The sequence below is a fragment of the Phascolarctos cinereus genome, unplaced genomic scaffold (genome assembly GCF_003287225.1).
Source record: "Phascolarctos cinereus isolate Bilbo 61053 unplaced genomic scaffold, phaCin_HiC Scaffold_5;HRSCAF=322, whole genome shotgun sequence".
Taxonomy (NCBI): Eukaryota; Metazoa; Chordata; class Mammalia; order Diprotodontia; family Phascolarctidae; genus Phascolarctos; species Phascolarctos cinereus.
In genome coordinates this window covers 274,942,374-274,958,276 of record NW_027555958.1, presented here as the reverse complement: position 1 = coordinate 274,958,276, position 15,903 = coordinate 274,942,374, and the positions used below count along the sequence as shown (strand labels likewise).

Sequence of the window (15,903 nt, the reverse complement as noted above, 5' to 3'; positions counted from 1 at the left end):
AAATAATGCTTCTTTTTATAACTTGATTCTTTTTATAACTATTGTCCTACTTATTTATATGATTGACCTTCTCTTTCTTACTTTGCTATGTTGGCAGATTATATGTTTTTCCAATGAATAATGATTAGTCATGTCTAATCCTCAGTGAATGTGGTGACAGCAATTATTTTTACTTAATTCTCTTTTTTTATATGAATTTATACATATAAACACACTTATACATATGCATTTGTATAGCACAAGTACATGTCATATGCACGTGGTACGGTACACGTCAGGTGAGATGTATGTGTCAAATGTGTATATCATGCATGTTGCAAGTATATGATGTGTGCATTGTGTAATCAGATTCGTATGTGGTGTGTGATATGTGCATATCGCACATATCTACCTGTGTGTGTTGTTTTGATGCAGGACACTTTCCAAAAAACTACTTCAAACTTTTATGAATTTAATCAAGATGGACGTTGCAGTATACAGAGAACAAAAAAGAGAATTTTATGTGAAACTGCAAACTTCTGTTAGGCATAGTTTATTTTGTTTAAGTGGATTTTAAATTTAACACAGTAGTCACAGAACTTGTTACTTCTTTGTGTTGCCTTTTGAATTCTCTATTTTAAAAATGTTTCATGAATACTCTGGTTTTTTTTTTGTCACTGTTGCTACTCCCTACTCCCTTATAGAAGCCCTACCTTATATCAAGTAAATACTGTCAGGTAAAATTAATTCATACATTTGCTTTATCTGTAAATGTATGTCTCTTTCTGCACCTTTAGCCCATCCATATTTTATCATCAGTCTCTGAAGTTACAGCTGGTCACTGTATTGATCAGATTTCTGAAGTCTTTTAAAATTGTTTTCCCTTATTTTATTGTGTTCACCATGTAAATTGTTCTAATTCTGCTCACTGTACTCTGCAAGAGATCTTTGGGCTGATTGTGGATTGATCTAACACTATGCTACTTTTTTTCTTTTGTTTCTGTATGTTGTGTGCCTGATCTATTCTTCTAATTTTTAGCCAGTATCAAATAGTTTCAATGAATAATGCTTTGTAGTATGTCCCTCAATCCCAATCAGTGTAACTAACAAGATGATTTAAATCCTGATATTCTTTATTGAGTGAGAATGCATCCTTGATTGAGTTCAGAATAAGTCAATCAAAAGAAGAAACTAGGTGTGAACAATTCTTAGATACTTCTATTAAATCACTCAAAAAATAAACATTAATTAAGCACCTACTGTGTCCTGGGTACTCTTGTGAGAAGTGCTGAGGATACGAAAAAAAAATTTCTTCCTTCAATGGAACTTAAATTTAATGAGGTAGACAATATACAAACAAAATGTACAGAGCAAGCTATAACTAGGATGAATAGGAAATGGTTAAAAGAGGAAAGATGCTGAAATTAAGAGGGTTTGTAAAAGGTAGAATTTTAATTGGAATTTAAAGGAAGCCAGGTAGGTCAGTAGTCAGAGTGGAGAAAGAAAAGTGTTCCAGGCATGGGAGACAGTCAGAGAAAATGTCTGGAGCCAAGAAATGGAGTGTCTTATTTGTGGAGTAGCCAGAATTACTAAATGGAAGAGCATACATGTCAGAGAGTAGAGTATAAGAAGATTGGAAAGGTAGTAGGGGGGCTAGGGAAAGGTAGTAGTAGATGTCAATCAAAGCATTTTGTATTTGCCTTGGAGGCTGTAGGAAGACACTTTGGTTTGTTTATTAAGTGGGTTGACATGATTGGAGCTGTGTTTTAGGAAAATCATTTTAGTGGCTGAATGGAAGATGCATTAGAGTGAGGAGACATTTGAGAAAGACAGACCTATCAATCAGCAGGTTATTGCAGTAGTCAAAACTTGAAATGATGAGGGTCTACACTAGAGTGTGGCAGTGTCAGAGGAGAGAAGGGGATATGTTTGAGAGATGTTGCAGAAGTGAAATTGATAGGCCTTGGCTTCCATATTGGATATGGGGTGGGGGTGGAAGGGTGAAGAGATAATGAGGTGTCAAAAATGACTCCTACATTGTAAGCCTGAGGGACTGTGAGGATGATATTGCCCTCTACAGTAAGAAGGGAAGGTGGGAGAGGAGAAGGGTTGAGAGGAAAAGATGATGAGTTTTGTTTTGGACATATTGAATTTAATATGTCTACTGGATATTCAGTTTTAGATATTTAAAAGGCAGTTGAAGATGAGAGACTGGAGGTCAACAGAGAGATTGGGGCAGGAAAGATAGATCTGAGAATCATCAGCATAGAGATGGTAATTAAATCAATGGGAGTTGATAAGAGGAAGAAGAGAAGAAGGCCCCGGGACAGAATCCTGTGGGATACCTGTGGTTAAAGGAGTATTCTGCAAAGGAGACAGAATAGGAGTGGTCAGATTGGTAGGAGGAAAACCAGTAGTGTCCTGAAAACTTAGAGAGAAGACAGAACAATCAGCAGTGTCAAAGGCTGCACTAAGAGATCATTAGTAACTTTGGAGAGAACAGTTTTGGTGAAATGTTAATGTCAGATCTAGAATTGCAAGAGTTTAAAAAGAGATAAGAAGAGAGAAAGTGGAGGTACCTATTGTAAATGACCCTTTTGAGGAGTTTAGTTGCAAAAGGCAGAAGAGATACAGGACCATAGCGGGGTTGTGAGGGTCATGTGAGGTTTTTTTTTTAGGTTAGGGGAGACATGGGCATGTTTATAAGCACTAGAAAATGAGACAGTAGAGAAGGAGAGATTGAAAATAAGTAATAGAGTGGGGATGACAGAGTAGGTAATCTATTAGAGAAGATGGGATAGAATGGGATCACTTGAAGAGATAGAGGGGTTAGCCTTGGTAAGGAGTAAATGTTCCAAGTATTCCTGCTGAATATTGTTGGCAATATTTAGTAAAGCATAAATTGAGTTTTTTTTTAATATCCTTTTACTTTGTTGAAGTTATTGTTTAAATTATTTTTTCTTTAAATCTCTAAGGTTCTCTAAGCAGATCTTCATATCATCTGTAAAACCTAACAACTTTGTTTCCTCTTTGCCTATGCTTATTTCCTCTATTTATTTTTCTTGTCTTATTGCTATATTAAGAAGCATTTTTAGCATGATGTCAAATAATAATGATGATAATTGGCATCCTTGCTTTACCCCAGTCTTATGGAAAGGCATTTAGTTATATCCATTGCGTGTAACTTTGGCTCTTATTTTTAAATAGATGTCATTTACTATATCAAAAAAAATGTCCATATAGTCCTGTGCTTTTTAGTGATTTTAACAGAAAAAGATATTCTATTTTGTCAAAATTAACGCTGTGTGAAAATTAATACTTAATTAGTTTGAGAGTATTATAGGGCCTTGGCCATTGGATGAAGGTGGTTAACATTACATAGAAAACATCTTGTGACTGACTGAGAGAATTAGTCATAGCTTCCATGTTAAAAAAAAAAAAGTTAAAAAAAAAAGGAAAGAAAATAATAAAGTAATTGAAGATTCTGAGCTTGGGACTGTTTTGTGGAATCAGATCCCTTTGCTTATACCAGAGGGCAGCAAGATTAGGAGAGGACATTTTCTTCTCTCCCACTTCCATAATGCCGTTATAACTTTTGGACTAGTAGGAGCTAATAGATGCAGACAGGAGCATATAAACACACCTGAGAATAGATGAGAATGTGGGAAAAAGGTAATATTAAGGAGGAGGTAGCTTCAGGAAGCATAATTCATCTCGTTTGAAAAGAGTGCTGGCTAAGGACTTGAGGACTTGAGGAGACCAGTGCAGAAACACATACACCTATAGGAGCACCTTCAGGACTTTATGAGAGAAAATACTTCCAGGTACTGGTAGTTGTCAGCTGCACAAGTATCCTGTGCCTGTTCCATACTGCCACTGTATTCTAGGTTTAAGCCTTCTCTACTATGGATACTGAGTATATTTGTGAGAGCATGCACCCCAGTCTTTTAGAGGGAATGCTTGCATCACTTGTTCTTACTATACCATCGTAGGAAATGCCTTTGCTAAAATGGGGAACACACTGGGGGAAGTCATGAGCTATAAGTAGTAGGATTAGCCACCACAGAGTTACCCCTAGAATTTGAGAGTGGTCATTAGCCAACCCCCTGGGGACTTAACTGGTGAGTGTGAATAGTTAGGGAAGTTTCTCAGAGTGAGTGTCGTGTGCATTTTAGGACAGATAGACTAGGAGCTGGGTCCAGAATTCAATAGCTTGAGACAAGAAGGCTGTTCCCTTCAGGAAATTATAGAACTTCTTTAATTACACTAAATTTCTCATAGAAACAAAGACCTAGCGTTTTTACCACCGGTATTCTACTGGTGTAGTGTGGCTGAATCAGCTACAGTCGCTGAAGAAGTAAAAAGGAGTGTTTTTCAGAGGGCAGGGCAGTGGAGAGAGGTATATTGCAGATGTGAGCAGAGCTGTGAAGAACTGAAATAAGGGGAAAGGAGCTTGATATTCAAAATAATTGTAGTATAGTGGATGGAATGCTGGACTTGGAGTCAAGAAGATTTGGATTCAAATCCTGTGTATAACACTTACTGGCCATGTGATCATGTGTAAGTAGCTTAAAATCCCTGAGCCCCAGTTTCCATATCTATAAAAAGGGAATAATAATAACTGTGGTACCAACCTCATAGGATTGTTCCAAAGATTATATGAGACACTTAGGCATTTCAGGATTGGGAACGCTACTTGATACGAATTATATATATAAAGCTCTTTGGAAACTTTAAGGCACTATATATAGATATCAGGTTACTATTGCCAACTTAAAAAATTTTAGCAATTGAAATTCTTCTTGGGAGAAAAGTGAATAGTTTTCTTCCAGGAAACATAATGGTGATATTACATGAGCTTGTAGCTGTTTCTATCATGTATCTTGAGGGAAATTTTTATTGCCTTTAGAATGGATATTCAGAAATTAAGACACGGTAGAATTTAGATGAAAGTTTGCTGTAATATGAAGATTGAATTTAAGTCCGTACTTAAAAAAAGTACATCACAATCAATGAAAGCAAACTATCTCGGAAGCATATTTCTCTTTCTAGGGGGATTCATTAATTATGCTCTAATCCCTTCTATTTCCCAAGTGCAAACACTCATGAAGAAAGATGAAGCAGTAAAATTTCAAAATCTATTTTTGGAGCATTGAGAGTAAGCTACATTTAATATTTTAGTTGCTAATTGTAACTATCAGATTTCTTAAAGAAAGCTCATATTAAGTACACTAAAGACTTTGTTGGGGATGTTATAAGAAAAAACCAATTAAATGCTTTTTTCCCCCCAATGTAGTATATAATTGAGATTTGAATTTACTTGAGAATGGTGATCATATCTTCTTCTGTATTACCCCACAGTGCCTAATAATGAAAGTACCCTGTGTGTGGTAGGTGCTTAAATGATGTTGACTAGGACTTTATAGTGTGATTTAAAATCAAATTTAATTATTTGTTGTGGTTTGAATACATGGGGAAAGGTGTGTGTGTGTGGGGGGGGGGGTGAGTGTGTGTGTTTATTGGTCTTTTTTCTTTATGCCTTTTAGAGAACAGGAGGTACTTTGAAGTGAATACTGTTACTCATGAACTAATTTTGCCTTTTTCAGTCTTTTAGTGTCTTATTGATAGGCATTGTTTTAAACAAGTATGAGTCCAACAGGTCATTATATGGATTATGTCTACACAGTAATGTCCCTTTAAAATAGTTCTTTAGCTGGAGTCCATGAACTTTAAAAAATATAATTTTTTGTAACTATTTCAATAAAATTGGTTTCCTTTATTTCTTAGAAGAAATTGGGTAAGATACTTTCTCTTTTTGCAGATAGTTTATGTAATATTGGAGTTAATTGCTCTTTGAATGTTTCATAGAATTTCTTTTATAAGTCTATGTGTGCTCTGGGTTTTTTCCTTTAGGAGTTCATTTATGGTTTGCTGCATTGCTGTTTCTAAGGTTGGATCATTTAAATTTTCTGTTTTCTTGTCTTGTTAATCTGAATATTTAACATTTTTGTAAAAATTCATCTGCTTTAGTTAGATTTTCAGGGTTTTGAGGTGTATAATTAGCTAGCTTTGGATATATAATTGGCTAAAATAGTTCTAATTCCTTGATTTCTTCTTTACCTTTTGTCAATTCTCATTTCATTTTTGATTGTGGAAATTTTATTTTCCTAGCTTCTTTTTAAGTCAGATTAGCTAATAATCTGCCTTTAAAAAAGAATTAGTGCCCTGTTTTATTTATCAACTCAATGGCTTTTTTCTTTTTCAGTGCTGTTTATCATGTCTTCATCTTTAAGAATTCTTTTTTTTGGAGAGGAGGGTTATTTGGTTTTTAAAAATTTATTGTCCATCTCTTTTTTTTAAGTTATATACCTAATTCAGTGATCTCTTCTTTCTCACTTTTGTATTTGAAAGTGTTTAGAGATATATATATATATTTTCTCTAAAGACTGCTTTGACTGTATACCAAAAGTTTGGGTATATTGCTGTCGTTGTTTTAGTTTTCTGTGATTTACTTTTTCATGTACTTACTTTTAACATTATGTTATTTTGTTTCATTTGAATCTGGAATTTTGCAGATTTCCTTTATTGTTTGTAATGTTTATTTCCTTCTCGTCAGTAGATGATATGTTGAACATTTCTAGTTTTTTTTTTCATTTATATGAGTTTTTTTTAAGCCCTAGCATATGGCCAGTTTTTGTAAAGGTAACATGCAAAGTTGACAAATATGGATATTCATTATGAGTCTCATTCATTAGTTCCCATAGGTCTGTCTAATCTAGTTTTACTAAAATTCTACTCACTTAACTTTATCTTTCTGTCAGTTTTGTTTTGATCTGAAAGGGTCACATTTAAGTTCCAGCAGTGATGCTTTATAATCTATTTCTCCTTATAATTTGATCAATTATCGTTTAAATGTAAGATGTTCTGATATTATGTCCTTAGGCACCAATATATTTAGCATTGATATTGTTTCATTATCCTTCATTTCTTTAAACATAATGGAGTTTTTTTGCCAGTTACATTTCTAGGTACATTGAATTTGGGTCAGTTTTATTTTATTGAGTTATCCATTTTTGTGGTTTGTTCATGGTTTTTTGGGAGTCTTATAATTTATAAATTCTTCTAATTTTGTTTTTCAGGTCAGTTTTTGATAGTAAATACTTGAGGAATATTTAATATGTGATTGTAATTTTTCAGTCTTTGGATTTTGTTCTAATATTTCTTGTTGTATTATTGAATTTTTCAGTTGTTTGTTCCATTCTTTTTTTTCAGGCTATCCATTACTTGGGTAAGGTTTTTTCCTTTTCTTCTAAGTTTGTAATCTCCTTCCAAATACTTTTATTTCATTCTTTATCTCTTCTTAAAACGTTTAAGCCTTCCATCTATTTTTATAGTCTTTGTAGCCATCATGTTTTTTTCTGATTATAGCAGAATTGTTTCCTTCAAGAAATCTATGTTGGAATTATCTTAACCCATAGTATTTCTTTATTGTATTCTTTTTCTTCTGTTTTTTCAGTGTTGGAGCAGCAATAACTTAGACCTTGCCACATAGCCATGGGCTAGTTTTTCACTGAATGATGGAAACTTACCTCAAGACTTAATTGGTCTGAAGAACTGAGGCGTGGACAATTGGTGTGATTTCCTGCTGGTTTAAGTATAAAAGCTAGCCCATAACGATTTATTTTTTTTTTAAATTTTATTAATTTATTTTGATTTATCAACAATCAGTTCCATATGCTTTTGAGTTTTAAAATTTTCTCCCCCTTCCTCCCTATCACTCTCCCCAAGACGGTGAACAATCTCATATAGGCTATACATTTACATTCCTATTAAACATATTTTCACATTAGTGAAGCTGTAAGTAAAAATTAAAACCAATAGGAGGAACCATTAGAGAGAGGAACCCAAAACTCAACAGAAGAGAAAAAAAATGATAGCAATTCAACTTCCATAGTTCTTTCTTTGGATGTGGATAGCATTTTCCACCATGAGACCTCTGGGGATGTCTTAGATCCTTGTATTGCTGAGAAGGGTTAAGTTTATCAATATTAGTCATCGCACAATGTGGCTGTTATTGTGTACAAAGTCCTCTTGGTTCTGCTCACTTCACTCAGCGTCAGACCATACAAGTCTTTCCAGGTTTTTCTGAAGTCAACCTGTTCATCATTTCTTATAACACAATAGTATTCCATTACATTCACATACCACAACTTGCTCAGCCATTCCCCAATTGATGGGCAGCCTCTCAATTTCCAATTCTTTGCCACCACAAAAAGAGCTGCTATGAATATTTTTGTACATGTGGGTCCTTTTCCCATTTGTATGATCTCTTTGGGATATAGCCCTAGAAGTGCTATTGCTGGGTCAAAGGGTACGCACATTTTTATAGCCCTTTGGACATAGTTCCAAATTGTTCTCCAAAATGGTGGGATCATTTCACAACTCCACCAACAATGTATTAGTGTTCCAGTTTTCCCACATCTTCTCCAACATTTATCATTTTCCTGTTTTGTCTTGTTGGCCAATCTGATAGGTGTGATGTGGTACCTCAGAGTTGTTTTGATTTGCATTTCTCTAATCAATAACGATTTAGAGCATTTTTTCATATGACTATAGATGGCTTTAATTTCTTCATCTGAGAACTGTCCATATCCTTTGACCATTTATTAATAGCCCATAAGGATTTAGAAGAATCTTGTTTGAAACTGGCATATCAGCTTGAACATTACAAAGTCAGAGAATCTGTGTTTAATTGAATCATGCTTTCTATGCCATAGTTAAATAAACCTTTAATTAATGCTTCGTCATCCTCACTAACACTCATATAGTGCTTAAAACTAAGCTTGAAAAGTCTCCTGAGAAAAATCTTTCAAAAATTATGCTATATTTTAGCTACAGAATTAGGATTGGGTTTCTAGTTACCTTAAATTGCTTCAACCTGAATCCATTTCTGTGAACTCAAAGATAACTCTTCTTAAGCAGGGACTAATTATTTGTGAATGGAATTTTTTATTACAAGGAACTTTTGTTCTGTTGAGGAGGTAACATGTACATATGTAAATACATGCCAGATAAATACCAGGTCGATTTTAGGGAAAGCCCTTGCAATTAAAGGAGAGAAATAAAGAAAAACTTTAATGTAGAAAGTATCACTTGAACTGAGCTTTGAAGGAAGCTAGAGATTCTAAGAAACAGAGGTGAGGAAGGAGTGCATAGGGACAGCCCATGCAGGGGCACAGAGGTTATAAATTGAATGACACGTGAGAAGAATAGCAAGAATACCAGTTTGATTGGACTTTAAAGTGCATGAATGGGAAGCAATGTATAATAAGGTCCTTTGGAAGCATCCATTATAGTACAGCCAGTTGGTGAAGTAGTTTAAATGCCAAACAAGAGAATTTGTATTTGTTCCTAGAGGTAATAGGGAGCCACTGGTGTTTATTGAGCAAGGGAGTAACATGGTCATACCCAGTGTTTAAGAATAGCACTTTAAGGGGCAGCTAGGTGAAGCAGTCGATAGAGCACAGGCCCTGGAGTCAGGAGGACCTGAGTTCAAATGTGGTCTCAGACCAGACACTTCACCCTTAACTAGCTTTTAACCCTATTGCCTAGCCAAAAAAAGAAAGAAAAGAATGGCACCTTCACTGTTGTATGGAGATAGATCATAGAGTTGGAAATTTGGGGAAAGAAGGGACCTCAGAGGTCTTTTTAGTTCAACCCCGTAATTTTACATATGAGAAAGCTGAAGGTCAAAGAGGTTTACTGAACTTTTCCAAGGTCACTAGGGCAATAGATGATTCTGAGGTTACAAGTATACATAGTCTAGATGCTGAGTAGTGCCATTTGGAGAAATAGAGAAGTCAGGAGAATTCATAGGTTTTTGAGGAAAGATGAGCATTTTAATTTTAGAACTATTGATTTTAAAGAACTGTAGGCTATCCAGTTGAAGAATCCTGCCTCTAACACTTACTATTTCTTTGCCCTTGGGCAATTCACTTAACCCCAGTGGGCTTCAGTTTCCTCAACTATAAAAGGAAGCAGTTGGATTAAGATATCCTCTGAGATCCTTTCAGCTCTAGATCTTTTATCTTATGATCTTAAGTCCATTAGGCAATTGAAAATTGGGATTGGAGCTTGAGAAGAAGGTCTAGGCAGGGATATAGTTTTGTGCATCATAAGCATGGGAATGAATCCTAGTGAGCAAAGGGAAAAAGGCAACTACAGAACCTGGCGGGGAAGAGGAGCAGTGGCGTTGCCTTGTAGTAAGGACAATATTATCTTAAACTACAAAGAACAAAGGTGTGTATATGAACATATATTCATTCTAACTAACCAAAACAGAGCTTTGCTTGACTCAACTTTTTTTTAAATTTCAAAATAGAGAGACTAGAATTTTTCATGCTTTTTATTTATAGATTTAAATTACCAAGAGGACCTTGAAATTCTGAGATGATCTGGTTGGCCTGGAGTGTACTTAGATAATTTCAGCTTTTGGCTTCCTTATGACTTTCCACTTAACTTAGAAACTTATACTGTTCTACCCTTGGCTACATCACAGACTGTCCCTTTAGTGAACACTAAAATTAACCCTCCCCCTTTCTTTTGTTCTTGGTTGTTTTGTATTGGTTTGGCCTCCAGTTAAACCACAATTAGGTTTGCTTTTTCTGATCTCTCAACTTCGTTGTAAACTTCCTATCCATGTCTCTCACCCCCATTGTGGTAGAATTGAGTTGCTAGAAAATAGCTTTCATAGAATTTCAGAAAATTAGATTTGGAAAAATCCTTGGCTATCAGCTAGTACAACCCTTTATATTAGATAGAGGAAACTGAGACCAGTAGTGTAGCAAATTGTCAAAGCTAGTTCATAGAAGTAAGCTCTTTGAGAACAGGTACTATTTTTCTGTTTTTGTCATTATATTCTAAGCCATTAGCACTCTGCACTTTTTTTTTTAAGGTTGTTTTGGGGTCTTGTTGGAGAATTAAGTGGCGTAGGAACTCCCTGGTAACTAGGTGATAATTGATAATCTTAGAGATTTACAGACACTGAGAGGTTTAGAGACTTATTTATGGTTTCATAGCCGTAATATGTGTCAGAGGCACATAATCATAACATCATAGGTTTAGAACTGGAAGGGACCTAAGAAACCATTGAGTCCAACCCCCTAATTTTACAGATGAGGAAACTGAGGCACAGAAAGGTTAAGTAACCCATCTGGCCTCATACTCCTTGTAAGTGTCCAAGAAAGAAGGATTTGAACTTAGGTCTTCCTCACTCCATGTTTTACTTTCTGACCGTTGTCCCTCACTGTCTCTCACTTAGTAAGCACTTAATAAATATTTGTTGAACTGAATTGGTGTCCCAATTGAAACAATAACTCGGGTCTCTTGACCACTCTAATTCAGTGTTCTTTTCCATATCTTATGCTTGTTTTCTTGTGTTGTTTATTTTCAGGGACAAAAAAAGAAAAAGACTCCATTAAGTCAGTAATTTTGTTGTTTCCAAGTTGTAGGATTTACTGGAAATACTAATAAGGACTTGGGCTTTGGACAGAATACCAAGAATAAAGAATAGAAATACTTAAAATAGATATTCTAGGCCTTGTGATTAATTATATGGTAATTTTGCGAAACTGAACCGGTTTCCATTCCTTTGCATATGATAGATTTGTTCCTAACTACAATATCTCAGGCTTATAAAAGTACAGAATATCCAGAAGTGTGTTACTCAGTACACATAACCTAATTTATGCTTCTTTATATGACTAACATAAATCACTCAGGAAAATTTTCTTGATTAATACAAACCTTTGTGTATATGTACACACATATATATTATTATTTTTTCTTTTTTGTTGAGGCAGTTGGGGTTAAGTGACTTGTCCAGGGTCACACAGCCAATGAGTGTTATGTATCTGAGGCTGGATTTGAACTCAGGTCCTCCTGACTCCAAGGCCAGAGCTTTATCCACTGTGCCACCCAGCTGCCCTGTTACATATATTCTTTAAAAAAAAGTTTCATTGCTTGCAAGGATCAAAGACATCTCCAAAAGTCTCATGATGGAAAATGCTGTCCATATTCAGAGAGAGAACTATGGAGTATGAATGAAGATCAAAGCATACTATTTGCTCTTTTTTTTCCTTCTGTTTTGTTTTGTTTCTTCTTTCTTGTGGTTCCTCCTATTGGTTCTAATTCTTCTTTACAACATGACTAGTGTGAAAATATGTTTAATAGGAATGTGTATGTAGTATGTAGAGCCTATATCACATTGCATGCTGTCTTGGGGAGGGAGAAAATTTAAAACTCAAAAGCTTGTAGAAGTGAATGTTGAAAACTAAAAATAAATTAATATTAAAAAAAGTTTTATTGCTGCCTTTTATATTTATATCATAATTATTTCTCTTTAAGCGCCCTCACCTTTGAACCTTTCCTTGTAACAAAAAAAGAGAAAAAGAAACATTCATGGAAAGCCATTGATACATCTACCTCTAGGAAGGTATCCACTGCATTCCATATCCATAGTTCCTTTCCCTCCTCTTCCCTACCGCAGTGAGAGCAGGAGAGTGTTTTCATGATCAGTTTCCAAGGAAACAGATTACTCATTATAGTTTATGAGTTTTGAGTGCTTTGCTTATGTTATTATAGTCATTATATATATATTTTTTCCCTTGGTTCTACTTTTTTGATGCTGTAATATTTCGTGTGAGTCTTCCCACGTTTTTCTGAATTCTTCATATTTGTCCTTATTTATGCGTACAGCATACCACAATTTGTTCAACCTTTCCTAATCAGGGGGTGTCTTCTTTTTGTTTTTTTGCTACCACAAAGAGTGATGCTATGAGTGTTGAGTATTTCGTTATACATATTTTTTTTACACTTATTTTGTTTTATCAGGGTCCTTTATTCTTGAACCCCTTGCTGGCTTGTCCTATTAGGATTAATGCCTTACCAAACCCTAACTCTTCATTGCCCCTACTGTGGGCCTTCTCTGCTCTTTCTCATGTACATTTCAAACAGTCCTGGAAGAAATCCTGCAACCACTCTGACTAGGGGTACTTACGTGTTTGCTATTTAATACCAACCGGACACTCACTGTTGCACAGTCAACTTTTATTCCTCCTAATTGGTTCTCTAAAATAGTAGTTCTTGGGGGTAACTAGGTGGTGCAGTGGATAGAGCACTGGCCCTGAAGTCAGGAGAACTTGAGTACAAATCCGGCCTCAGACTAAACACTTAACACGTACTAGCTGTGTGACCCTGGGCAAGTCACTTAACCCCAATTGCCTAAAATAAAATATTAGTTCTTGGCTGGGGAGGGGAAAAGGGTAGGGTAGAGGGAAAGATGGAAACTTTTTTAAAATAACGTTTTATTAACTGTATTTCAATATCATTTGTTTCTTTTGTAATCTTATATATTTTAATTAATGCATTTAAGAACATTATTCTGAGAAGGGGTCCACAGGCCTTCACCAGACTGCCAGAAAGATCTGTTTCACAAAAAAGATTAAGAAATTCTGCTCTATGTTGTTCTCTGCAGAGGCTGTTCTAAATCTTTTTTCTCCCTGGATCTTTCTCTCTCATACCACCCCTCTCCACACCCTCTTTCTTAGCTGAGAACCTAGCTTCAGACTTTACTGAGAAAATAGAGGCTAGTGAACTCACCCTCCTCTCTCTCAATATATCACACAACTCCTTAATACCATCTTCCATTCTCTCCTCCTTTATTCTAGTTTTTGATGAGGGAGGTGGCCTTTTCCTAGGCTAGACTAACTTCTTTGGTTGTATCCTTAATCCCATCCCATCTCTTCCCTGGTAGTTTATCCCCATAATCATCTCCTTTCTTTCTAATCTTTAATGTCTCCGTATCTTGCCTTCTCATCCTTAATAGACTCTCACTTAACCTTGCTATTTCCTTAAGCTGTCATCCTGCATTTATTTGCATCCCTTTCACTGCCAGATTTTAAAGGGGAAAAAAACCAACTCAACTGAAAATACTCTCTCTTCATACTTACCAGTGATCTCTTAATTGCTAAATCCAACATGTTCTCTGTTCTCATCTTTCTCAAGTTTTCTGTAGTGTCTCTACCAAACTGCTTCTTCTCATCCTCCTTTGCTGGATCATCATCATCCATGACACTCACCCAATTGCAGATAGCTTTGTGCTGGATTTGTATTGGAAAGTCTAATTTTGACCATTTCTCTTATCTCCTCTCCTCTTTCAGAGTGTCATGCTCCCTCAGAATGGGGTACCCTACATTTTGGAAAATTCTGTACCCTACTGTGCTTCTTTTCTTTAATTATTTTACTTCAATCAATTATTGTACCAGATTGTAATATGATGATACTCTCAGGAACTTTTGATGTCTCTGGGACTGTTGGGCTGTAAGCTAAATATCCCCAGGCAATGCCTTTTGAATTCTTGTCATTGCTTTTTGTAGTTTTTCTCTTTCCTTCTTGTCACTTCTGGCTCCTATCAAGTTTGCCTGGCGGTAGCAGCCCCTCTCTCTGCTTCTAATTTGCTATTTTCAGTCTGCTATGGGCTTCAAAACCAGATTTCCAAGCTTGTTAGAATTACGTCTAAAGTAAATAGGCTCTCTGAGAGGACCTGGGGAACTCTTTCATGATTAAAGTCCATGAATTTTAATGCAGAGACTTGTGACATCCATTCCCATTGATCAGGCCTTTTTATTTTCCTTCCTGGTTGACTGTGTTACTTTTTTTTAGTTGAGCTATGAAATGAACTAAGCAGGGATAGGTGAGCTGCACCAAGAAGGTGAAAGCCATCTGCATTCCTGTTCATGACTTTCACGTTCTTTGTAATCTGTTGACACGAAGTCTTGACAAGAGAGATGAGGTTCTAGGATACCATTTCATTTGAATTGTATTAAAATTCTACCAGAAACTCCCTCCCGTTGCATCTGTGGATTTCATTTGAGGTATATGGTAGGCATGTACATTACCTTATTAACGTTCTTAATTCCAATTATCTGTCATATCCTCCATAAAACACTGGTCATAAAATCCTGGTGGTGCCCTTTTGTGAGCAGAAATGATTATTTCTCAGTGCACCTGAGGAAATTGTAAAGCTTTTAAGCTTTGGCTCTGCTCTGTAAAACCTGTTATTGTCTTTTAAGGATTAAAGTAGTTGTATGAGTGAATAAAGTGTAGTTTTCACAGGAAATTTGTTGGTGGAGCAGGTGCCATCTTGGCCTTTTTCTTCATAGGTATGTTATGGTTTGTTTATCATTAATAGGATTTCTTTTCACATTTGGGCAATCTGGCTCTGCTGGGCCTCCCTTACCCCAGGGAAGCAGGTACTGTTGTGGTCTGAGAGAATGAGACCCCTCAAAGACTGGAGTACAAGATGGGTCATCTGGAATGAATTCACAGACTCAAGCATTCTTTAAGTCAAGTTGGCAAAAAGTTTATTGTTACACTTTTCAGCGGGCAAGGATTCTTAAGGATCCTGCAATCTTAGAGTGGTACAGTTAAAGTCTATATAGGATAAAATACAATAAAACATGTGCCAAATATGCTAACAAGGTGATTCAGGGTGGGATTAAGGAGTAAGGAATGGTCAGTTCTTAAGAGAACATGCACTTCTTATACCTACTGTACAGGCGTTTTACCCAGAGTTCACTAGAAAAAGCCCACGAGGGGGGGGGCACATGGAGGTGTGGTTTTAGGCCTGCTGCATCGCTAAGTTAACTAGAGTTCAGGGGTAGCTGAGAGTTGTTCAGTCTGCCACCAATCAGTGTCTTGTTTGACAAAGATAGATGTAGGGAATATACATATGTCTTAAGTCTAGAATACAGTTAATGAGGAGCCCAGGATGTAGATAATGAGGTAGGGCGGTAGTATAGATAGTCCAGTGGGTAAGAATGTCTTTATGACCCAGTACAAAGCCAGTTCAAAGTAATAATTCCT

At 35.9% G+C, this 15,903-nt stretch overlaps 1 protein-coding gene across 2 annotated transcripts in view; it reads left to right on the top strand.

Moving 5' to 3' along the window:
• The window catches only part of PITPNC1 (phosphatidylinositol transfer protein cytoplasmic 1), a 360,189-nt gene that overhangs the window by 50,444 nt on the left and 293,842 nt on the right, over positions 1 to 15,903 (top strand). Inside the window, exon 1 of one of the 2 annotated variants that reach the window (XM_078155882.1) lies at positions 4,522 to 4,539. The exons of the other annotated variant lie outside the window; for it this stretch is intronic. The gene's annotated coding sequence lies outside the window, so the exon portion shown is untranslated. Of the gene's footprint in view, positions 1 to 4,521; positions 4,540 to 15,903 lie in introns of those variants that run through there. 2 annotated transcript variants of the gene reach the window in all.